The sequence below is a fragment of the Stegostoma tigrinum genome, chromosome 24 (genome assembly GCF_030684315.1).
Source record: "Stegostoma tigrinum isolate sSteTig4 chromosome 24, sSteTig4.hap1, whole genome shotgun sequence".
NCBI classification, from domain to species: Eukaryota; Metazoa; Chordata; class Chondrichthyes; order Orectolobiformes; family Stegostomatidae; genus Stegostoma; species Stegostoma tigrinum.
In genome coordinates, this window is record NC_081377.1 from 13,017,825 (window position 1) to 13,044,888 (window position 27,064).

At 41.9% G+C, this 27,064-nt stretch overlaps 1 long non-coding RNA gene across 1 annotated transcript in view; it reads right to left on the reverse strand.

The window, feature by feature from the left end:
- LOC125464897 (uncharacterized) overlaps window positions 1-27,064 on the reverse strand; it is a 147,678-nt gene that overhangs the window by 71,719 nt on the left and 48,895 nt on the right. The window lies entirely within an intron of this gene.

Below are 27,064 nucleotides of genomic sequence, written 5' to 3' on the forward strand. Positions count from 1 at the left end.
GATGCGTATGCGTGTACATGTGCCTGCTTGTGCACATGTGTGTGCGCGCCCGTGTGATGAACGTAGGGACACTGCACAACAATCGGCAGACAGGGATGCTCCCTTCCAATGGAGGAACACTTCAGCGGTCAAGGACTTTCAGCCTTGGATCTTTGGGTAAACGCCCTCCAAGTTGGACTTGAAGATACATAACAGTGCAGAGTCATTGAGCAGAGGCTAATAGCCAGGTTTGGTGTCCATGAGATGGCCTCAACTGGGATCTTGAATTTGTATTGGCAGATACACTTTACTTTGTTCAAAATCACACAATTTATAGACAATCACTGGCTGTAGTGTTTTATAAATTCCTACTTTAGAAATAACAACAGTCTTACTCCAAACCAAAACACAAACAGAATCTAAACAAATCTTCACACCTACCATGCATTGCCTGGCCTAAAATGTCACCCTTTCTTTACTCTGATAAAACATTTAGATCTCTCAGGACAGTGACTCCAAAGGAATTTGGGGGTGTACATGTACACATTAATCAATTAAAAACTTTTAAGTAATTAAAAGTTTAACTGCATCTTGGGTTTGTTTACAGCATCCTCATCAGTGGTGTCACCCTTTGATCTTTTACTTACAAATTCTGCGCCTGATACTTCCTCACTCACAAACACCTGAAGGAGGAATAAGACTCCAAAAGCTTGTGTTTTGAAACAAACCAGTTGGGCTATAACCTGGTGTTATGTGATTTCTGACCTTTTCCACCCTAGCCCAATACAGGCAGCTCCACATCATGAGTATTTCAAGGCCCTTGATTGCCTGATGATTCAGGCCTCTTGAAGCATGACAAGTTGATAGAAGCATAATGCTCTTCACAACAAAATGGCTGAACGTTAGCTCATACATGGATGTGCCAGCAAATGTGTTATTATATATATATATATATATATATATATATATATATATATATATAAAGTATATATTATATATATATGTGAGCAATATTAAATGCCTGTTCATCTTTCAAAACCACATTAATTGCTGGGTCCATGCATGGTATGATCCAGCCAAACTGAGCTTTGAATTTTTGATTCCTGGAAGCTTTTCTTTCTGTTTGCATTTTCCTTCCAATGGTGATACTGTAGAAATCCATGCAGTGCACAAAGTAATAGCCTCCACAGAGATCCATTATGTCGAACGAGCACCCTATAATAGAATGAAAATTATATTTTGTGGAGAGAATCTTCATTCAATTACCCAAAAACATTCCCAGTGATAATGCTAAAAGGAACGTTTTCCCTATTTTCTTCTTAGTTCATTTATCTTGCAATTCTCTAAGGTTTACTCCTTTCATTTGCTATTTTAATAGATCCCTTTTCGGCTTGAGGATTTCTCCTTTTGAGCAATCTGATGGTTAGATAATGCTTTTTTTATTTCTCTCTTTCTTTCCTTTTAAAATGGTTAATCTTCGTGTATTGACATAACTTTTGTTTTTAAAGAGTTGAGCAATAATTTTCTCCCTTTTACTTCTAGGTCAAGATCTATGTGCTGGTATGCACTCACATTTTCAGGTGAAACTGCATATTTGTGTTGAAGCCAAGAATATTTGGTTAATGTCAACCATACTTCAGAACTGACAAATTAATTTTTGGCAGCCTTGGAATTAGCTGGTTGGTTTGATTTATTATAACCTGCAATAGTATTGGATAAAATTCCACAATATTTCGTTTCACTCAGCAGGTGTTGTTACAAATATCTTCTTGGCTGCAGTGACAGAAACTGATGCTTTAGGTTATATTGTTGCCAATGTTTGTTTTTATTTCGAAAAGGAATAGGTTTATCTTGAAGGACAAAGATTAAATTCATAGCTGAATGATAATTGAATTTCCAAATGGAGCTTCTCAAAAGTCGTCCTGCAATGCTGAGTGCGGTCATAGTGCAAAAATAAACACTACAAGTGCCTGTGACAAGTTTGAATTGGTCTTGGGTTCAGCAATGCTGGTTACCCCAAACAAATAGTTTTGACTGAAGAATGCAACCACACGGCTCATGTTTAGTCACGATTGAAGCATAAGTACATTTATTATTTCTTGTGATCTGAATTGAATCTCATGTTTTTCACAACTGTAGCTGCTTCTCTAAATGTGATTTCTGGTGCAAATCAAATCAATCTCCAGAAGAAGAAAAATTAATAAGACTGGTGAATAATCATGCTTCAAAATGGAGTTGCAGTACGTTCGTTTCCAAGTATTACTGGTTATTTACTGTATGCTTTATTTACCCTCTGGATCAACTGATTTATTTATGGCAACTATTGAATAGACGTGGCAACAGTTGCAATCGAATCTAACCTGAACTCAAATAACTTCTGTCTCTGTCCCACGAATGCAAAAAGTAAAAGCCACACTGACCTTTTTTTTCTAATGGGCTTACATAGCCTTTGTTAGTCATCCTTATTGCTGAAATCTATTTAAACCTGGTTGACAGCATTAACAATGGGATGTGTCATGATTTCCTTAATGTGATCTTGTACAAAACTGAGCCACACAGTTTTGGATCCATTTGTTTGCCCTTTCCTCTAAAGCAGGAAACTGATTGATGTTTTAACACATTCAATCGGGACATTCCTCACTGGGCTACCATTTATAATAAATAATACATCCACAAGGATTCAGATCATAGATAGCTGTCTCTGGTTATTCGCAATTTTAATGTGGAAGCTGTATTAAAATGAGATGAAGGGCAGAATTTTGCGGGGAGGAGCATCCTCATCTGAGCCACCTTATTGTCAGAAAGGGGAGTTTGTGCTGCACCAACTAATATTCAACAAGGTTACCCTCAGCAATGATACATTGCAAGTGATCTTAAGTAGATGAGGGTTGGACTGCCACCCCTCAGCAACAGGCATTAAATGGATCCCAGCATAAGACCAGAGTTTCTAGTGCGAGAAAAGAGAGGGCAACCCAGGTAGGACAGGCAGAGAATTGGGGTATAGCAGCTGTTAGTTTTGTAAGGTTTTGGAGTAGGTTTATAGCTCGGGCTGTGGGTGTTGAGGGGTTAGTTTTGAAAGCTGGACAGATTTTGAAGAACAAGCAAAGAACAATGGGGTTTAAATCTTGAAACATAGAAACGTAGTAAATAGTAGGAGTAGGCTATTCAGCCCTTCGAGGGTGCACCACTATTCAATATGATCACAGTAGACCATGCAATTTCAATATCCCACTCCCACTTTCTTTCCATATCCCTGTATCCCTTTGGCCATAAGGGCCATGCCCGGCTTGCTCTCGAATACATCTAATGAACTGGCCCCAACAGCTTTCTGTAGTAGACAATTCCACAAGTTCAAACTCCCTGGATGAAGAAATTCTTGCTCATCTCAGCCCTGAATGGCTTACCCCTTATTGTTGGACTGTGGCCCCTAGTTTTGGTCTTCTCCAGCATCTGAAACATCCAGCATCTAGCCTTTCCAGTCCCATTAGGATTTTATGGGTTTCTATAAGAAACCCCTAAATTCCAGTGAGTACAAGCCTAGTCAATCCAGTCTTTCCTCATATGTCAGTGCTGCCATCCTGGGATTCAGTCTGGTGAACCTTCACTGGACTGCCTCAGCAACAAGCATGTCCTTCCTCAGATTAGGAGACCAAAACGGTACACAATACTGAAGGCGTGGTCTCACCTGTATAACTGCAGCAAGACAACACTGCTCTGATATGCAAATCCTCTCGCTATGAAAACCAGCATGCCATTAGCTTTCTTCACTGCCTGCTACACCTGTATGCCAACCTTCAGTGATGGTTTCATCATGACTCCAGGTCTTGGTTGCATTTCACCTTTACCTAAATTGCTATTATTCAGATAATAATCTGCCTTCCTGTTTTTGCCACCAAAGTAGACAGACTCACATTTATCCACATTATATTGAATTTGCGAAGTATTTTCCCAATCAGCCAGCCTATCCAATTCACTCTGCAGCCTTTTAGCATCTCTGTCACAGTACACACTGCCAACCAGCTTGATATTGTCAGCAAATTTGGAGATATTGTATTCAATTCCTTCATCTAAATTGTTAATGTATATTGTTAACAAGTGAGGCCCCAACACTGAATCCTGTGGTAGATCATTTGTTACTTCTTGCCACTCTGAAATGGACCCATTTAGTCCAACCCTCTGCTTCCCCTCTGCCAATCAGTTCTCTAACCATGTCAATACATTATCTCCAATACCATGAGCTCTAATTTTGCTTGCTGATCTCTAGTGTGGAACTTTGTCAAAAGCCTTTTGAAAGTCTAGATACACGACATCTACTGATTCACCCTCATCCACTCTACTGGTCACATCCTTTAAAAATTTCAGAAGATTTGTCGAGTATGATTTCCCTTTTGGGTAGGATCTTCCCTCCTTTTATTTAAGAAACTATTTAAGATATGGCCTTTTGAATCTCATCCAAATGCTCAAGCCAATTGTAGAAAGAAAGATCTGTTTCCGTGCTGTATGACTGTGTGAAGCTAACTTATGGCTTGCACCATGTATTACTTTTGATCATTTGGCTTACAAAATGAGCTCAATTGTTCATTTTTGAAAAGTGTGTGTGGTGCTAAACTTCGTGCTCACCCATCTACTGTTTAAGGCACTGGATAGGAAGTGGTTTAGAGTGGCCAGCAAAGCTACCTACCCATTATATTTCATGTGCCACCCATTCACCCGCACCTCCCCCAAAACCCACCTGGCAGTGGACCATAAAATCCAATGCAAACTAGTTTGTAGATTGTGAACTTGCACATCTCACTTTCATTCCTTATTAATAAAAAAGAGAGTACAAGTAGATCATTCAGCCCTTAGATCATAGCTGAACTTTTGCTTCATTATCATTTTCCTGTGCTATTCTTGTGTCCCTTGATGTTTTTAACATGTAGAAATCTATCAATATCAACCTTCAGCTTACTCAAGGACTGAGTCCCCATAGGCCACTGGGGCAGATAATTTTAATGATTTGCCTCCTTCTGAGTGGAAAAATTGCTTCTCACTTCAGTCCCAAATGGTGTGCCCCTTTTTCTGAAACTGTCACATGATTCTGGAACACCCCCACCCCTGCCAGAATTTATTTGGTTTCTTTGCCATTTCCTTATTCCCTGTTATACGTTCACTGGACTTCACTAGTAATGGACCCATACTTCAATTTCTGTTTCCTTTCTAGATCCCCAAGAAGTTTTTACAGTCTATCTTTATGTTTCTAATTGTTTTATTCTCATTGTGTTTTCGCTTCCTTAATCACGTAAGTTGTGTCCTTCTTTATGGAATCTTAAAATTCTCCGAATGATGAGGCTTTTCTTCGGGGGAGTGGGGGATGAGGGCAACTTTATTGGTCTCTTTCTTTTTATCTAAAATAATCCTTGCATTTTTTAAAATTTTCCAGCCATGGTTGGAACACTTTATTTACTAGCTTGATCTGAAGCAATAAGGATCAACTCACTTGTTAATTTGCTGTTCCAATTTGGAATCGAACATAATGTTTTAATATAATCACGCCACAAGCCTTTCCAAGAACAAGTTGTGAACTAGCCTAAAATATGGCTGTTATTATTAGGTAAAATAAACACAACTCCATACAATTACAGAATTAATTTGTTATTGAACTAGGTTTAAATGTGACAGTTAATTATAATCATTGCATTGTGAACACTTGTGTAAGAATTGAATCCATAAATTCATTTAAATTATGCTACAATAAAATATCATTGCAAGTATCTAATGAGTACACTTGAATATTGAAGTAATTCATAATCTTTGGAGCTTCAAATTCCTTGCAGAATGTGCAATTGTTTGACATCCTTTTTTTATATCATTGGTGTGTTGTCGGCTGCTGAAACATAGTGTATTGATCAACCGTTCCTTGAGATGAGAATGGCATCAGAATGGCAAATGCTTTCTTTTCTTTTGCCAGAATATTGCTATCCTGCCCCTACACTATTTTTGTACGCCTTTTCATGGGCCAAGGATGACTTGTGTCATGGCCTCACATGCATGTTGACTGACATTGGGTTCACCATTAACAGCCTGTAAAGTTTGTTTTTCCTGTCTCTTAGTGTTGGCCAGGTTTCACAACATTTCTGAAAAAGCCCTTTGTGCAAAAAGTCATGAACCTTTAGAAAAGCCCTGTGATGATTCAGGATCATTTTGAAGAGTATATTTTAAACAATTTGACAGCTTCAAATATCATTATTTGATGTTACTATTTTTTTAAAAATGTGTTTTTGAGGCATTTGTTTACAGGGCTTTGTGCAAAAAGGAATTTGATCATTGTGTTGATTAGTAGGTGTAATTTGATATAGGTGCTGAGTTGAAATAGTATATAGGAATTTCACATTGTGAGTGAAATGATTTGAAAGTCCTCAGCCTTTTAAGTTTGGGCAAAAAAAAATAAGGTTGGTATGCAAGGAAACAAAAATATGCTGGAAATCACAGCATGTCAGGCAAAATCCATGGACAGAGAACAAGCTAACTTTTCGCGTTTAGATGGCTCTTCATCAGAGCCCTGATGAAAAGTCATCTCGACTTGAAACATCAGCTTACTCTCGCTACATGGATGCTGCCTGACTAGCTGTGATTCCCAATTTTATTTTGCTTTCCCAGTACAGATTCCAGCATCTGCAGTGATTTACTTCTATGTTGGTACGAAGGCATCTCTTGCAAAACTTAGAAACAGGTACTTACTCCTGGACTGATTTAAGTGACATGATATACAGCACATATTAGAAAAAAAAACTTGGTGCTTGCGGTATCATTAGTTTTCATTGTCTTTGAGGCATAATAGTGTGTTTTGACAATGTGCTCATCATGAATTCTTGTCAGTTTCAAAAGCTACAGACCTTCTTAGCTCCTGAGTGGGCTGTGTTCACAGTGGGACAGTACGACGTTATGAAAGGATTATTTGTCCTTGCGTTTATCAAATAGTAATTTTTTGGACTAGGTGACTACTTTTGAGAATTTAAGATTCCTTTCTCATTTAGTCATGATTTTAAAAAAAAATGCGTGTTTAGTCACTGATGAATTAATTAAACCATTATCAATTTTGGAGATATTGTATTCAATTCCTTCACCTGAATTGTTAGGATATATATAAAGGATTCCTATTGCTATTGTACCTAAAATATATATTATCTGCAAAGGTTTTTATGTATTGTACTAACCTTACCACCAGTTTTATTTTTATTGTTACACTTTGGAATAAATTTGAGACACTTGCCAGATACTCACCAGATATTTGTTGTAACAGATTAAATATGAGTTCTTAAGGCTGAAAATGTTTAACAAAAGCAGAACTTATTTTTCCCTTCCTCCTTTTAATTTTCTTAATTACAGAATGCTGGCACTCTATTCTAAGTGTGCTCAAGTGCCCATTTATACAATGTTTGCTAGTTTTATGTGCTCCTAAGTTAAAATGCCTATCAGATTCACTTTATAAGGATTCAGTTTCAGCTAACTCTTAATTTAGTCCAACAACTACGTCATTGGAGACTGACAGAATTTAAACTGCCAATTTCAGTTTAATGTCAACTACAACCTACAAACAAAATCAACTTGTATAACACAAATAATGAGACTTTCTTACTCAAATACTGCAAGCATTCAGTCCTAGATCCATCTGAGTTTCCTAGCTGAGTTTCCATGCTCCTGACTAACTTAATGAGGATCCAATGTGATGGGATACTCCCTACTTGCTGATATAAGTGCAGCTCCAACAACACCCAAGAAGCTTGATACCATCCTGGACAAAGCAGCCCGCTTGATTACCATCACATTCACAAGCACCTACTCCTTCCACCACCGATGCTCAGTAGCAGCAGTGTGTACTATCTACAAGATGCACTGCAGGCATTCACCAAAGATCCTTAGGCATGTTGCAAACCCACAATCACTTCCAGCTAGAAGGATAAGGGCAGTGGATATAAGGGAACATCATCACCTTAAAGCTCTCCTCCAAGCCACTCACCATGATGTGGAAATATATTGCCATTCGTTCACTATCGCCAGGTGAAAATCCTGGAATTGCCTCTCTAACGGCATAATGCGTCAACCCACAGAGGGTATTGCAGATGTTCAAGAAGGCAACTCGCCACCACCACTCCCTCCTCAAGGGCAATTAGGGATGGTTAGCCAGTGATGTCCACATCCCACAATTTAGTGAAAAAAATTCTGTTTTTATTAATAAAACCTAACTGGCCTTCCAATGGAGGCTTTGTTACAACCTTAGAACTTGACTGGCAGCTACAGAATTTAAACTGTATATTTGAATTTAATGTCAACTACAAACGAGCAAAAGAAAGCTTGTTTTACCATAAAAGAAATTAGACTTTCTTTCCAACAACTGCAAGTGCTCAGTCCTAGCATTCAGTCATTTATAAGTCAAAGAATGAAAATGAAGAACTATTCTAACAAAGCATGAGTTGGAGAAAACTTCAACTGAATCAAAATATAAAGAATCAGGATATGATCAGCCTCCCTTGTTCCCTGAATGTGAATCTTATGATCAATGGAAGAATGAAGTAATAAAGTGGGCCTGCACTGCTTCTGCACTGGAGATGTGCAAAAGCAGGGTAAAAAGTAAAGCTTTTTTTTCAGAATTAAAGGCTGAAACACAGAGGAAGCTATGGACAAATTACTAAATTATATGGATACAATACATTAAAAAACCGATTTACAAACTGCGTATCATGTCAAATTTTGTTATATTAAGGAGCACCGAAGATTTCACAATATTGATCAAGCACCAGACTGAAATAAACACCAAGGAACTGGGCTCATTTGCAGACCATCGAGTACACTTCACAAATGAAGCTTGATACTTTGGCCTTTGATAGAAAAGATTGGAAGAAACAATTATCACACACTGGCATGGCATATAGAGAAGGGCAAACCAGAACCATTTTCAGAAAATGAAAGTTCCCATTGAGTGAACGCTTATGGCTTTCTGAAACTCAATTGTGTGGCTCTTTTTCTCTGGAATGCTTTAACATATCATCTACGTTCACTGTCACATCAAAGTGTTTGGTTCCACCTTGACCTATCCATCATATGTCCAATTCCAGTCTGCTATATTGTAGAGATATTCAGTTTATTCTGCCTGTGGCAGTTTTCAGAAAGAGCTATTTCATTAACACAAATAACCAGTATTTTCTTCTTGAATATGCCATTCTTCCTTTTCAAGTAATCTTCAGAATTTATTTAGAATCTGCTTCCACTACCCTTTCCAAGCATCCATTTCTGATTACAATCACTGGTATATTTAAAAACAAAAGGGAAAACACAGTCTTTTACTATTTGTCTTTGAAGCTGTGTGCTTATGTCAGTGGAAACATTGGGAGAAACTATCAAGTCCATTATATTTTTGAACACGTCGATTAGACCACCTATTTACATGGCTTTTAGGTTCAACACTGCTCTTGACTCTTTGCTTTTAAGTATTAAAAACTGGGGTTTCTTTTTAACAGTAGATTATTATACAGGAAAATAAAATAATTAATTCATTGGCTGAAGTAAGTCATTGTCTGTCTTGCTTTATAATATAACTCCTGTCATTACGAATGTGTGAGGAAAGCAAATTGTGCCAAACATTGTCAATTGGCTAATTTGGTTAACTGACAGCTTTCTTGGATTCGTGATAAGGTGTCTGACCAGTATAGCTGGTAAAAAGCTACCATCTACATCTGGGGGCATTGTATATCTTCATAACTTCATTGATGCACAGGGGTAGGGTCAGAGAACAATAGCAGGGCTTATGTCTGAGAAGAAGAGAGGAGAATGCAAATTCTTTTCACTGGAGGAATTGAATATTGTAAGATGATGAGAGATTAAGGCCTTTCAAATATCAAGAGTTGAAATTTAAATGACATTGTTGGAGGCACATTATTTACCTTTGAGTGCAGAATTGGAGGGCACAGATTCAGTGTTGATTCCTCTTACAAATTTCCACCTATCTTCCATGTCCTGGTAAATGTTAGGAACCTTGCAAGAAGCTACAGACTGGCAGTGTTTGTCTGAGTGCACAACAGGATGTCTGCTAAGTGCTAAGTTTCTCTGGGTGCAGTGAGTGATAAGAGGGTGCTGGAATCAGACATGATGGTTGTCATTGGGTGGGATGGGTAGTGAAAGAGGTAAAAAATAATAAAAACTGCTGATGCTGGGGTCTGGGATAACACAATGCGGAGCTGGAGGAACAGCAGGCCAGGCATCATCAGAGGAGCAGGAAAGCTGATGTTTTGGTTTGGGACCCTTTTTCAGAGGGCCCTGGCCCAAAATGTCAGCTTTCCTGCTCCTCTGATACTGCCTGGACTGGTGTGCTTCTCCAGCTCCACACTAGTGAAGAAGGTAAGTTTGGTAAGAGAAGACCACTCGCACTTATGATAGAAATCCATCCAAAAACTTAGACTTACTCTCTTTTGCTTCTGGACCAACATTTCACCTAAGGCTTCTGTTCTGCCATTCTCATTATGATGCGTAAATCTTCCAACTCTCGCTCTCGTTCCACCCAAGCTTCCACAATGCTAACCCTGAACTTCCATGTTGCCACCTCTCCCCCACATTCACCAGCACAGTCAGCGGTGCCAACCATTGTTATCTCACCCGTTCCTCCTTTTCTGCTATTACAGGAGACGATGGACATAATAGGATGCACCTGTCTGAGATAGTATGGGTGGGGAGGTGCCTGACTTCTGTGTCCTCACCCCTTACACGGACTGAAAGAAGACCAGGACTGTTCTGGTGAGAATGCCAAAACATCCACTTCCCAAAAAATGAGTAAGCACCATTCTTTATTCCTCTAACCCATTTTTCCACTACTCCACTATCCCACTATGCCGTGAGTTTTAGGAATGTCAAGGGAAGTGGGGAACATTGATTCCAATCCAGGTGTCTCAAAGAGGCCACACACACACACACACACACACACACACACACACACACACACACACACTCACACACTCACACACACACACTCACACACACACACACACACACACTCACACACACACACACTCACACACTCACACACTCACACACTCACACACACACTCACACACACACTCACACACACACACACACACACACACACACACACACACTCACACACACACTCACACACACTCTTATACCCTTTGCACTTCAGGAGACTGCAAAGGTTGCCGGGCCCTCAACCTCCATCCTACCTGTCCCCTTGGATGTTGAAGCCGAGGGCATTCCACTTGCCTTTGGTGCCCAGGATCAACTGGCCAGACCTTCAGGCTCAATGGATGAGTGCACTTTCTCCACCCTAGCTGCTGAACCAAGGAATGGGCCAAGGATATAGTGGGATGGTCAAGTGACTCATGATCTTACAGAAGTATTGATATTTTGCTATTTCTCTTATTCATTCATGGGGTGAAGCTGTCACTGACAGCATTTATAGTTCATCCTTAATTGCCTAGAGGGCAGTTCAGAGTCAGCTACATTGCTGTGGGTCTGGAGTCACTTGTAGGTCAGACCAGGTAAGGATGGCAGTTTCTTTCCCTAAAGGCCATTTGTGAACCAAATGGGTTTTTCCAACAATGGGCTCATGGCTGTCACTGAATTCTTAATTCCAGACTTTACAACATCCGCTGTGCAGGATTTGAATTTAGGTCCCCAGAATCTGGGTCTTTGGATTAACAGTCCAGTGATAATACCACTGCCTCACCTATCTGCAAACTACAGAGGTAGAACAGATAGTATTCATGCAGCTTGGCCCTGGACAGTTATCTTCCCATTGAAACCAGACAGGATTCGAACCAGTCCTACATGAGAGGGAAGACTAAATCAATGACTCAGAAATAATAGGAACTGCAGATGCTGGAGAATACGAGATAACAAGGCAGAGAGCTGGATGAACATAGCAGGCCAAGCAGCATCATAGGAGCAGGAAGGCTGACGCTTCGGGCCTAGACCCTTCACCAGAAATGACTGTTGATTCTGAAACATGAGCCAACCCTCAAAGGCCGAAGAACAGACTGTCCCAGCCTTATCAAACAGATATTGCCTTTCAAACAAACATGTCAAATGCAGCAGCAGGGACCTGTGGATATGGTGATGCAAATCCTTAGAAGCGCATGTCAGAAGTAGATAGCTGATGAAGGTAAGAAGTTGTTCACTTAGAGATTTAAGACTGTTTATTAATGATTCCTGTGAAGAGACTGATGGAATTTGACAAAATTTAATTAATGTACAATAGTACAATCTGCTAAATATTGATTTTCCTTGATAAAGTGCTCAATAAAGTTGTGTTGGAACTTCCCCGTCTCTTGTTCTCCTTGTCTGTCTCACAATGTAACATGCGAAGTTAGTCAGGGCACATTTACCGTCTTTCACTTTACAACAAGGGAAAGAAAAGCATGTTATTGAGGGCACTTTAGTGGGTACAGGTGAGAATGGTTTGTACATCACACTCAGTTGATGCATAACTGTTTTGGCATTAGCAGTCATGACTTTATATGTCTTTCTGTATAAGTGCTAAACACAACCTTACACCATCAGCAGATCTTTGTGCCCACAGACGAGAGTTCGTGAATGGAGGTTTCCACTTAGAATGACTGTCCGATCTGCGAGCAGGGGGTACAACTCATAGACCTGGCAATGGGTCCTAGTGTTACGATACTCCTTCCTCACTTCACATTTGTTTTGTTTTGCTCCCCTAATGTGCAAAGCTGGGGTTGTCACTGAGCTGTCAGTGCCAAGGAGCTGCAACACACACAGAGGGTCAATGCTGAAAGATAGCCTATTAGCTGGACAGTGTATGGGTCTGTGACCAACATTATCTTCCTCTAAAAGCCTCTTGATTGGTGTTTGCTGCAGCCCTCTCTCTCACAGGTCAAGTTACCTATCCTACCCACTCACTCTGAGTATCCTTGCAGCCATTTTCGCCCCATTGTCTGTTTTTTGAATCACACCACATAGGAATGTGACAGTGACTACTCTTCAACAAGTGGTTTCCTGCCTTAGTCTGAACATGCTGTTGAGCTCCTAAATGTCCATCTTCCATTCCCACAGCCTCCTTGATTATCCCACTGGCTTCACACTTCTCCAAATTCCAACCCAACTTATCTATACGCATTCCCACCAGCCTACCCTCCTCCACCTCCACCTCCCTCAGAGACCTGGAACAGGAAGTGACTGTCCTAGGTATGGTTATCCACATCCATTGCAGTCAGGGTGCTGTTACACTGGCTGGCTCCACCCCTTCCCAGCATTTTCTCCTTCCCAGACATGCTTTGCCTCAAGGCAATGGCCATTCTTGACCCCTGCCTTCGTTTTGTGGACAGATCTGATTGGTGAACTAACCATAGTCCAACTCTTCTCCTGACAATTCTGGGCAGCCCCAGAAAAGAACTGCCCGGACCCTGACTGTTTGCTGTACATCCCTCTAACTACATTGACCTTTATCCCTGGACTGGCCACTTTGGAGACATGGAAGTGACCATGACCTGCTCCCCAGACTGCACAAGCATGGACTATGGCTGAGAACATCCCTATCAGGCCTGTCACTGTGGCCATTCCCCAGGATGGTATCGGAGGCTGTCCTGGGCTTACTGAACCAGGACTGTAGGGTGCCTCCATGGTACATTTGTACATGTTTGAGACATGACCGTCTAACATGCACTGAATTGGCTACATACGCTGCTAGAACATGAAGCACGTGTGAGACTGATGGAGCACACTGCCATACTGCAGAGTAGTGCTCCCATATAGAGAACCGATGACCAGCTAAGCGAGCTACCTATTAGTGTGACTGTGCTAATTGGTACAGCAACATGAGGCAAGGCAAGGCATGCTGTGAGCATTCTTGAGGCGCTTAGTGTGCAAGCGCAAAGAAAGCAGATGAACCCCAGGCCTGAGAAGCAGTCTGTGTACAATGTGAAACCTTCTGCAGCCTTCCAATGTCGATTAACAGTGTGTCCTGTAGTGCAAAGCTGTGCATCAAGAGCCCACTGCCAGTGCATTGGGGAAAGTTCCGGATGGTCACGTAGCGTTGGCAGAAGGTTGGTGTCAATGTTTGTGGACAAGAGCAGAATATGGATGGTGTTCATGGATTTTACACTGGACCTTGGTCGTGGGCAACATGGAAAACATTTGGAGCAGGTGACAAGCCGAACCTGCCACCTACTCGCTTTAGTTTTCTTAAAGAGTTTTCCCGAAATCCAGCTTATTTGATGACTTTGGAAAGATGGGAGCACTGGGCATTAATAAGGAAAGTTTGTGCAAAACTTATTTAACAAGAAAAAATCACCATCAATTTTGAACTCACCACACCTTTTGTGAAAAGCAGACAGGTTGTTCCTGACATCAGGATGTTCAGCATTGCGCTTGTTGTCCAGTTCTGCTGGACGTCTTACCAGAGATCATTTCACTCAGACCCCAACATGATTATTGAATCCTTACAGTGTGGAAATTGGCCATTTGACCCAATGTGGCCACACCAACTCTCTGAAGAGCATCCCACCCAAACTCACCCCCACACTCTATGCCAGCATTTCCCATGGCTGATCCACCTAACCTACACATCCCTGGACACTTTGGGGAATTTAGTTCAGATTCAATTAATCACCTAATCTGCGTGAGGAAACCTGAGCAGTCAGAGGAAATCCATGCAGACACAGAAAGAATATACACGTTCCACATAGACACTCACCCAAGGCTGGAATTGAACCTAGATCCCTGGTGCTGTGAGGCAGCAATGTTCATCACTGAGTCACCATGTTACCACATTCCTGCCTATGTAATAGTTCAGGGATTCAGCTAGGTAGATGCTGAGAAAACCTTTCTCCTTGAAAGCTCCTGGAAAGTTCTGGAAACAATCATATATTTCACCTGCCAAGTGCACACGTCCTCAATTTACCACTGACAAACTTTAACCTACAATTTAACTGTGAAAGGTACTTCAGCACGTAATCAATCGGCAGAACCTCCAGGACACATTCGTTTACAGATCTTTCCTGTTTGCACAAATTAATGACTTGATTTAACTTTGATTTTAAACAGTATGCCATTTGCAATTTCTCTCCTATCCTTAGATGCATGTCTAATTGAATGTGTGTTGCAAAGTGTTCCCTTAGGCTTGAACCCAATGATAAACTCTACTTTTTTTTCAACTCTAAATAACTAGCTCCATGTCAATATTATGCTGGACTTCAGAAACTATTGCCTATTGTTAAAAAAAAAAGAAAGGAAGTTAAGAACTACCTCTGATACAGTCAGAAGAAAACAGTTAAACTAATCCAATTGACCTCTTTTCTCTTTCCAATAAGATTTGTGGATTAGAATGATCGAGCTGGAAAATGAAGCGCATGAAGTGAAAGTGTAGGAAGACAATGGTTTAATGAATAATCCAGAACCTCAGACTAATGTTATGAAGACAACAGTTCAAATCCCATGGTAAAAGTTGAAGTCAATTAAAATCTGACGTAAGTAGTTTAATGGTGACCGTATAACCACTGTCGCTTGTCCTAAAACAAACTATCTGATTCATTCATGTCCCTTAGAGAATTAAATCTGCAGTCCTTACGTATACCACCTACCCATGACACCAAACTCTGAGCAATGTTGTTGGATTTTAACTGCCTTCTGGGAAATTAGGGATGGACAATAAATGCTGGCCTAGACAACAATGCCCCCATCCCATGACCTTTTTTTAAGAAAGTGGCTTGTGAGCAAGTCATTTGTGGCAACTTTGTCTGTTTATTCGTGAACCGTCATGATATTTCAGGTTTTTTACATGGTCACTTGCATCTAGAAGGACAAGGACAGCAGATACTTGGGAAAACCATCACTTGCAAGTTCCCATCAATGTCAGTTACCATTCTGACTTGGAAATATATCACCATTCCTTCACAGTCACTGTTGAAAATCTTGGAATTCCATCCTTAATAGCATTGTGGGTCAGCCCACAACACGTGGACAGCAGCAATTCAAGAAGACAGCTTGCCAAAGGGCAAACTAGGGACAGGCAATAAATGCTGATCAGCCAGTGAAGCACACATCCCACAAATTAGGAAATTCGTGGTCACCATTCTACTTGGTGACATCTGTGCTAGATGGTGCTCATACCTTGTCTTCAAATTAATTTGCTAAGGTTTCAATGCTCCCCAGTCAAGTATGACTACACATTGCTTACACTTTTTAATCAGGCTGTCTAAGTTGATAAACTACCACTGGAATACATTAGAGGGGTTGTACTATTGAAAAGATGATCTTAGAACACTGGATCTACGGTTAATTGAATAGGCAAGACTAAAATGGCTAAGTGTTGTAATATACCTAACACTCCAAATATTTGCATAACTTGGCCAGTGACCACAAATTCTGAAATATATTTGCTCCTTTTGATTGTTCTTGATAATGTACAATTGCTGATCCTCTGTCTGTTGTGAGATTATCCTTACTCACATGCGAGAGAGGAACAATTGTTGTATATGTTTCGCAAACCATTGACAAAGGTTAATAGTCAGGTAAAGCATAGGAGTTGATAAGTGAATACTCAAGATTTGATTTTTGCATACAATTGTATATAGCTAAGTATTACAGTTGGAAAAAAAATTATTATTTACTGTAAAGTTCAAGAGTGCAATTTTGCAATTTCATTAACTTCAAATGTTTGGCTCTGTTGTTTCACATTCTCTCATCAAATTGTACTCAAGTTGTCAATTCAATTCTTTTAGATCTGCACATCAACTGAAAAAAGCAAATTGAGAACTGCAGGATCTAGTGAATTAATTTATTTTATAAAATACAAACACAATTTTTACATTCTATTCAGATTTTATCCACTGACATCTTACACTTTTTTCTCCTGGTCCTATGTTCTTCTGTGTCCTTTATAATTAAGAATTCATGGAATTTCCTCCTTAAAGAATGCTTCAGATTCTGGATTTGTCATGGTCATTGACAGTTTGGGTTATGCACACAGTTGACTAAAAGATTGCATGTACGTGGATACACTGAACATCATTTTCTAAACTAATTGAGGAAATAGCACATTGATAATGAAATTATTTCAAGTGCAAAAGAAAACAGTTTGATGATACTGGGGATAATGGAAACTGCAGATGCTGGAGAATTCCAGGATAATAAAATGTGAGGCTGGATGAACACAGCAGGCCAAGCAGCATCTCAGGAGCACAAAAGCTGGCGTTTTGGGCCTAGACCCTTCATCAGAGAGGGGGCTGGAGTGAGGGTTCTGGAATAAATAGGGAGAGAGGGGGAGGCAGACCGAAGATGGAGAGAAAAGAAGATAGGTGGAGAGAGTATAGGTGGAGAGGTAGGGAGTGGATAGGTCAGTCCAGGGAAGACGGACGGGTCAAGGAGGTGGGATGAGGTTAGTAGGTAGATAGGGGTGCGGCTTGGGGTGGGAGCAATGGATGGGTGGGAGGAAGAACAGGTTAGGGAGGCAGAGACAGGTTGGACTGGTTTTGGGATGCAGTGAGTGGAGGGGAAGAGCTGGGCTGGTTGTGTGGTGCAGTGGGGGGAGGGGACGAACTGGGCTGGTTTAGGGATGCAGTTGGGGAAGGGGAGATTTTGAAACTGGTGAAGTCCACATTGATACCATTAGGCTGCAGGGTTCCCAGGCGGAATATGAGTTGCTGTTCCTGCAACCTTCGGGTGGCATCATTGTGGCACTGCTGGAGGCCCATGATGGACATGTCATCTAAAGAATGGGAGGGGGAGTGGAAATGGTTTGCGACTGGGAGGTGCAGTTGTTTGTTGCGAACTGAGCAGAGGTGTTCTGCAAAGCGGTCTCCAAGCCTGCGCTTGGTTTCCCCAATGTAGAGGAAGCCACACTGGGTACAGTGGATGCAGTATACCACATTGGCAGATGTGCAGGTGAACCTCTGCTTAATGTGGAATGTCATCTTGGGGCCTGGGATAGGGGTGAGGGAGGAGGTGTGGGGGCAAGTGTAGCATTTCCTGGGGTTGCAGGGGAAGGTGCCGGGTGTGGTGGGGTTGGAGGGCAGTGTGGAGCGAACAATGGAGTCACGGAGAGAGTGGTCTCTCCGGAAAGCAGACAGGGGTGGGGATGGAAAAATGTCTTGGGTGGTGGGGTCGGATTGTAGATGGCGGAAGTGTCGGAGGATGATGCGTTGTATCCGGAGGTTGGTGGGGTGGTGTGTGAGAATGAGGGGAATCCTCTTGGGGCGGTCGTGGCGGGGGCGGGGTGTGAAGGATGTGTTGCGGGAAATACGGGAGACGCGGTCAAGGGCGTTCTCGATCACTGTGGGGGGAAGGTTGCGGTCCTTGAAGAACTTGGACATCTGGAATGTGCGGGAGTGGAATGTCTTATCGTGGGAGCAGATGCGGCAGAGGCGGAGGAATTGGGAATAGGGGATGGAATTTTTGCAGGAGGGTGGGTGGGAGCAGGTGTATTCTAGATAGCTGTGGGAGTCGGTGGGCTTGAAATGGACATCAGTTACAAGCTGGTTGCCTGAGATGGAGACTAAGAAGTCCAGGAAGGTGAGGGATGTGCTGGAGATGGCCAGGTGAACAGAAGGTTGGGGTGGAAGGTGTTGGTGAAGTGAATGATTGACCCTTCACCCGCTTCCAACACAAGTCCTCCTCCTGGACACCACCCCCAGGCCTCCTACCCTCCCTCGACCTCTTCATCTCCAACTGCCGTCGAGACATTAACCGCTTCAACTTCTCCACCCCTCTCACCCACTCCAACCTCTCCCCCGCAGAACGGGCAGACCTCCGCTCCAACCCCAACCTCACCATCAAGCCCGCAGAAAAGGGTGGCGCAGTGGTAGTACGGCGCACTGACCTCTACATTGCCGAGGCCAGACGCCAACTCTCCGACACCACCTCCTACCGCCCCCTCGATCATGACCCCACACCTGAGCACCAAACCATCATCTCCAACACCATTCATGACCTCATCACCTCAGGGGACCTCCCACCCACAGCCTCCAACCTCATTGTTCCCCAACCCCGCACGGCCCGTTTCTATCTCCTTCCCAAAATCCACAAACCTGCCTGCCCTGGTCGACCCATCGTCTCAGCCTGCTCCTGTCCCACTGAACTCATCTCCACCTATCTGGACTCCATTTTCTCCCCTTTTGTCCAGGAACTCCCCACCTACGTCCGTGACACCACCCACACCCTCCACCTCCTCCAGGACTTCCAATTCCCTGGCCCCCAACACCTCATCTTCACCATGGACGTCCAGTCCCTATACACCTGCATTCCGCATGCAGATGGCCTCAAGGCCCTCCGCTTCTTCCTGTCCCGCAGGCTAGACCAGTCCCCCTCCACCGACACCCTCATCCGCCTAGCTGAACTCGTCCTCACCCTCAACAACTTCTCTTTTGACTCCTCCCACTTCCTACAGACTAAGGGGGTGGCCATGGGCACCCGCATAGGCCCCAGCTATGCCTGCCTCTTTGTAGGTTACGTGGAACAGTCCCTCTTCTGCACCTACACAGGCCCCAAACCCCACCTCTTCCTCCGGTACATTGATGACTGTATCGGCGCCGCCTCTTGCTCCCCAGAGGAGCTTGAACAGTTCATCCACTTCACCAACACCTTCCACCCCAACCTTCAGTTCACCTGGGCCATCTCCAGCACATCCCTCACCTTCCTGGACCTCTCAGTCTCCATCTCAGGCAACCAGCTAGTAACTGATGTCCATTTCAAGCCCACCGACTCCCACAGCTACCTAGAATACACCTCCTCCCACTCACCCTCCTGCAAAAATTCCATCCCCTATTCCCAATTCCTCCGCCTCTGCCGCATCTGCTCCCACGATAAGACATTCCACTCCTGCACATCCCAGATGTCCAAGTTCTTTAAGGACCGCAACCTTCCCCCCACAGTGAACGAGAACACCCTTGACCGCGTCTCGCGTATTTCCCGCAACACGTCCTTCACACCCCGCCCCCGCCACGACCGCCCCAAGAGGATCCCCCTCATTCTCACACACCACCCCACCAACCTCCGGATACAACGCATCATCCTCCGACACTTCCGCCATCTACAATCCGACCCCACCACCCAAGACATTTTTCCAACCCCACTCCTGCCTGCTTTCCGGAGAGACCACTCTCTCCGTGACTCCCTTGTTCGCTCCACACTGCCCTCCAACCCCACCACACCCGGCACCTTCCCCTGCAACCCCAGGAAATGCTACACTTGCCCCCACACCTCCTCCCTCACCCCTATCCCAGGCCCCAAGATGACATTCCACATTAAGCAGAGGTTCACCTGCACATCTGCCAATGTGGTATACTGCATCCACTGTACCCGGTGTGGCTTCCTCTACATTGGGGAAACCAAGCGCAGGCTTGGAGACCGCTTTGCAGAACACCTCTGCTCAGTTCGCAACAAACAACTGCACCTCCCAGTCGCAAACCATTTCCACTCCCCCTCCCATTCTTTAGATGACATGTCCATCATGGGCCTCCAGCAGTGCCACAATGATGCCACCCGAAGGTTGCAGGAACAGCAACTCATATTCCGCCTGGGAACCCTGCAGCCTAATGGTATCAATGTGGACTTCACCAGTTTCAAAATCTCCCCTTGCCCAACTGCATCCCTAAACCAGCCCAGTTCGTCCCCTTCCCCCACTGCACCACACAACCAGCCCAGATCTTCCCCTCCACTCACTGCATCCCAAAACCAGTCCAACCTGTCTCTGCCTCCCTAACCTGTTCTTCCTCTCACCCATCCCTTGCTCCCACCCCAAGCCGCACCCCCATCTACCTACTAACCTCATCCCACCTCCTTGACCCGTCCGTCTTCCCTGGACTGACCTATCCACTCCCTACCTCTCCACCTATACTCTCTCCACCTATCTTCTTTTCTCTACATCTTCGGTCCGCCTCCCCCTCTCTCCCTATTTATTGCAGAACCCTCACCCCATCCCCCTCTCTGATGAAGGGTCTAGGCCCAAAACGTCAGCTTTTGTGCTCCTGAGATGCTGCTTGGCCTGCTGTGTTCATCCAGCCTCACATTTTATTATCCTAGTTTGATGATACTGCATGTTTTTGCAGTCCCAAAATTACTTGAATGTGATGCTCAACCTGAATGAATCCTTGTCATCATTGATTCAAGTATTTGAAATCTCAGGAACGAAATGCTGCAATTTTTTTGTCTAAAAGTCTTTGGTGAGAAAGCTTCTTATTCTATTTAGGTAAGCAAATGGTGTCAACACTCATCCAAATGTGAGCTTTGGCTGTTCCTATAAACTGCCTGATTTATCACCCAGAGCCATCTTAAATATTTTCAGTTGATGCCAACTTAGATGGTATTGTATACAATGTTGGCACCACTTTACATGGAATTACATGAAGTAGATAGCGCAAGAATAGGTCATTCAGCACAAATATCCTGTGATGGAGTAATACTCCACATATTTTAAAAATATTCTTTCATGGGATGTTGACATCACTTAGAAAGGCCAATGTTTACTGTGTGATGTAGAAGCAAGTTCCTCTACATTTCTACTTCATCACATCTTTTTAACATAACTTCTTATTTCCTTGCAATTTCTCATACTGAAAATATCTAAGAAATTTAATCCAGACTCTTTCTGTGGTGGAAAAGTTTGTGATGAGTGAAGAAGTGCCTCACATTTGAACACTGGACTTTTGTTTTGGTAACCGCTTTAAGTGATGGTGATGATATCACTTGAAAATTGGGCTGAATTTAATCTAGTTTGTCATGGTGGGAATCATTGCAGACATGCCCACTGCTTTGTCAGAGACAAACATTCTAGCTAATTCAAAAGTTGGAAGGGATTGGCATAGGAATCCCAGAATTCATTAGTGGAATGTCAGTTAAGCTCATTAATCAGCCAATAAGCATCCATTATTGATGATCTCACTGCGATTGACTGATGCTCTGTGATTAATTGGGACCTCCACAGTTTCCTGCATTATCTGACAGCCACCAAGCAAACTGTGTCAGGTTTACCAATGGACTCTTGGGGCATTCAGGGTGCATAGAAGGTGTTGCTCGCAGTAAGGTATCTTGTGACCATTTTGAGGACCTGGCATCAGGGTGAGTGGGATGCTTAAAGCCACATCCCTGCACTTTTCTTCAACCTCCACTCCTTGATCCTCATCCTGCCCATACTTAATATTGGTCTGGAATCCCATAATGACTGGAATCCCTATGAATCCTGCTGCTAGTGGTGGCACAGGCAGTACCAGTGTCTGATGGCCAATGGCTCTTGGCAATGAAGAGTTCCATGCCGAGGTTTGGAGAAAGCCCAAAGATGGACAATTAAGCACCTGAAGGGCAGCTCTGTCTATCAGGGATTCCCTTTCAGATTTCCATCCTATTGGTGAGATTCCCATTGGTCTGAAAGAAACCAGACTGCTACTGAATTATAAATAAAGACATCTATCTGCTTTGTTTCATGTTTTCTCTTTTCAAAAGAGAAAATACTCATCCTGTTCATTCTTTCAACTTTACTGTAATCTCACTACTTTTGAACTCCTTTATATTGATAAATACATTCTAACTCTTTATTCACATTGTCCAAAGCTTTGTGACTTTGTGATTCCACTGTTAATGATTTGATCACTTGCATTCCTAGCTCTCTTCATTCTTTAATTCCACTTAGGATTATATTTTCTAAGCTAATGTTTCTATTTTATTGACTGAATTGTGTTGCTGTAATGCAACCTCATCACTGCTCATCATGTTGTCAGAGCTATCTGGTAGATTTGCTGCTACTACAATTCCTAATAGAGATTTTGTGAGTCTAACAAGGAAATGATCTTGACTCAAGCAAAATGTAGTTTTTTGCATGTTAACAATTCTGCACAAGTTACATTATTATGATAGAGATTGGTAAAGAGACTGTGATGAGCACCCAGATAGTAGATCATTCTTATGGGTTTATGAAGTCACATAGCATGGAAAATGACCCTTCGGTCGAACCAGTTCATGTTGAATTAAACTAGATCCACCTATCTGCTCCTGGCCCATATCCTTCCAAATCTTTCCTATTCATTTACTCATCTAAATGTCTTTTAAACATTGTAATTGTACCCACATCCAGTACTTCCTCAGGCAGATCATTCCACTTGCGAATCGTCCACTATGTAAACTATTCAGCTTTCAGTTCTCTTTTAAATCTCTCTCCTCTCACCTTAAAAAATGTGTCCCCTAGCCTTGAAAACTCCCATTCTAGGGGAAGGGCAACTACCATTAACTCTACCTGTACCTTTCCTTACTTTAGTTCTTCTTCAAGAAGGTTGAGCTGTTCTCCCATCAAATCAAAATAGTGAGTTGTGATTAAGCTTGCCTCAATATTAACTCTTTCAGACCTTTACACTTGTAAAATATCCATTGTTTCATGCATATTTGTCCTTGTTAAGGTTCATTTGTCAGTTAACAGCTCAGTTTACAAGTTTCTAATATCTTATTAAGCTCCATCCCTCCTTTGTGATTTTTAAATTAAGTCATTTTTTCCTATATCATTCATGCAAATTATGGAATAAGAATAATGCATCATAAATCTCATGTGGAACACAAGGTCTGTCTTTCTCCAAATTGAAAACAGACCTTTGCCCTATCATTGCCCTATATTGTTCTGCTTTGCAGAACACCTATGCTCGGTTTGCAGTAAACAACTGTACCTCCCAGTCGCCAACCACTTCCCCTCCCATTCCTTAGACGACATGTCCATCCTGGGCCTCCTGCAGAACCATAATGATGCCACCCGTAGGTTGCAGGAACAGCAACTCATATTCCGCTTGGGAACCCTGCAGCCCAATAGTATCAATGTGGATTTCACAAGCTTCAAAATCTCCCCTCCTCCCACTGCATCCCAAAACCAGCCCAGCTCGTCCCCGCCTGCCTAGCCTGTTCTTCCTCTCACCTATCCCCCACCTCCCACCTCAAGCCGCACCTCCATTTCCTACCTACTAACCTCATCCTGGCCCGTTGACCTGTCTGTCCTCCCCGGACTGACCTATCCCCTCCCTACCTCCCCACCCATACTCTCCTCTCCACCTATCTTCTCCTCTATCCATCTTCAGTCTGCCTCCCCCTCTCTCCCTATTTATTTCAGAATCGTCTCCCCATCCCCTTTTTCTGATGAAGGGTCTAGGCCTGAAAACGTCAGCTTTTGTGCTCATAAGATGCTGCTTGGGCTGTTGTGTTCATCCAGCCCCACACTTTGTTATCTTGGATTCTCCAGCATCTGCAGTTCCCATTATCTTTGCCCTATCATTTGCTTTCTATTCTTTTTCATCCATTCAATATCAAACACCTTCTCCAGTTAACAATATTATCCCCTTTTTCTTCTCACCCCTTGCCCTTACATTATCAAATAGCTTTTTCAGTTTAGGTTATTAAGTCATTTCTCCACAGCATTAACTGAAGTATGCACACACTCATTACTTGGACAAAGAGAACAGTTGGCTCAATCAAGTTGCCAACTAACACAGTCAACTGAAGTGCCTCTTCATATTTGCATGCTAAGGTCTGGACAATAGGATTACTGATATAATAAACTGGTTTGAAATATATTTTCTTCGATTCTCAGTTCTGGGTACTGTTATATTCCAGAATTTATTACCATCCCTGGTTGCCTTGAAAATGTTTGTAGTGAGCTATCTTGTCACCAGTGACAGCACCAAAACACTTTGTGCTTAAACGTTTCAGTCTGCCAATGACAAGCACATATGAAAACTTGCATGATAGAACAGAAAATACTGAAATAAGTAGATCATTTACAATCTGTGGAGAGGGTAGATGAAATTCTGCCCAACTTCTCTGCATGCAACACATTCTGTTAGGTTCATTCATTTGCTTTGAACTTTGATACAGCTCTCAGAATCACAAAGAAATGATGCCTGGTAATAATTGCCAGATTCACTTTCTTTTCCCGTCTAAGAATTTAATCCTCACAATATTCATTAAATTAGGATTAAACTTCAGTTGCTTCTCAGTAGAGAGGTTGGTGTCAGAGCAACAGAGAGTTTATGAACAAGATTGAGTGACAGATATAGGAAGAGAGTAAGACATGCATACATTTAATCTTGCAAATGAGAATTTCAAATCTGAAGTATTGAACGTTGTGCAATGTCTAACTATACATATACTGGCATTACTTCAAGCAACATGATCGTAAGTCGTAATAGGTTGTGTCCTGATGGCATAAAGGTCTCATACTCCATCATATCTGGATCACTTGAAGCATGGCATGTTACTGAATGATGATGCTCAGTACTTTCTGTTGTAATCTAACATTTGTTGTGATAGTTACAGTAAATATCTGTTGGCCTCTTTAATACTATGATATGAATGCTCGTTTTCTTATATTATGAGAGATAACATAAGAATTGTTCATCAACCAAAAACACTATGTTGGAGACAAAATCGTATTCTGGTTAATGACAGTGAGCATCCATAAAGAAGACTCCACCACCTTAGTAGTAGATCTTTTAAAAATTAATTGAAGATCAAACAAACAGTAGTTTTTGACATCAGGGAGTACAGACAATCTGCAGCATGAGTTTCTGAGATTACAAATAGATGGACAAATCTGTGGATATGGCATTAACCAATAAGAAGATAGAACTAGTTACATTTGATTAGAAAGCATATCTTTCAAAATAAAAAATAACTACTAAGAATGACTTACTTAAAACAAGAACAGGCTGAAGTTACAGTTATAGCCAAAACTGAAGGCTACAGACACATTCTCCAACGCAGTGAGTGTTCAATCTCTCTCTGTTTCATTAATTAAAAAAAACACAAAAGGCTGCTAATTCAGTATTAACTTAGGCAGTTAAAATGGTTTTGAAAGTATAGCTCCAGAGTACTCCAAGGAGTAAATACAGCTTTAAACATTAAAAGATCAATTTTCCACGTTAAGAAGGCTCATCTGTGTCAAGACATCAACCAGGTCAACCATTTGTTTTCCTCAAATCAGCAAAAAAGATAAAAATGCCTGTGTGACATCATCATTCCTTATTTGGTTTGTATGCTATCTGTAGACAGAGATCTGCTATTCCAAGCCTGCACTTCTTAAAAGACAGTTTTATCAGAGCAAGGGCCATTGAGGCAGCAGTTTGAAATGAACCAAAGCCAGTTGAGAGCAGCAACAAAGAAAAAGTAAAAAATATACAAGCAAAATATATTTGATTAATTGCTCTGCCATTTCCTTGTTCTCTATTATCAATTCTTCCTTTTCAAACTGTAAGGTATCCACATTTGGCTTTGCTATTTTGTTCTTCCTTTTCACATTCCACTTTCAAAAGTGAAATAAAGTGCCCACAACAAATATAGATGTTCAAAAGAAAACAATTAACAGAGATTTCTGAATGCAGCTTTGACAAGACATTAGAAGAAAAACATGTTGAAAGGTCAAGAAGATTTCTTTATTAGTTAATGTCTTTTTCACAGTAGAATTCAATTCTGTTACATATTTAGTGAAATTTAAAAATTTAAAGGCAAAAATAAAGTTGGCCAAGTTAGAATCTTGCTGATCAACATGATGAATTTGATAATTAGAACCTTTCTTCAAAGTGAGCACTAAAATAGCAACCAAGATTGAACAAAAACCTGGCGTGAGATATGATGCTTGGAGAAGAGTAAGGCATTATAAACTTCCAGTGAATTTTCAATTACATTATGATACTAGCTGATGATACTACAGGAGAAGTCAGATCTCCAACTTGAAGCCTGGCTTGATAGGTCTTTTTTTAAATCTGACACACAGGTGCAGATATCTGTTTAGCAGCCAAATCAAGCTTATTACCCAAAAGAAATAAACAAACAAAACTACATACATAGGAAACAATTAGAAAGACAGTAACACAAGCTGTTTCCATGACAGACTCAATCCCCCCAAAAAAATTCAGTCCCACATCAGCTTTTTTTAAAAAAAAAATTTGCTTTGCTAACTTTCTCCAGTTTTAATTTGAACTATGAAATCCACTTTGTAATTCCTTTCAGGTGTGGTCCTTTCTCAATTCTTATGGACTAAAATGTCATAGTTCTGACAGCATGAAGATATTTTTCCCAACTTTTCTGGCTTGGAAATTACACAAACTAGAAACCAGTT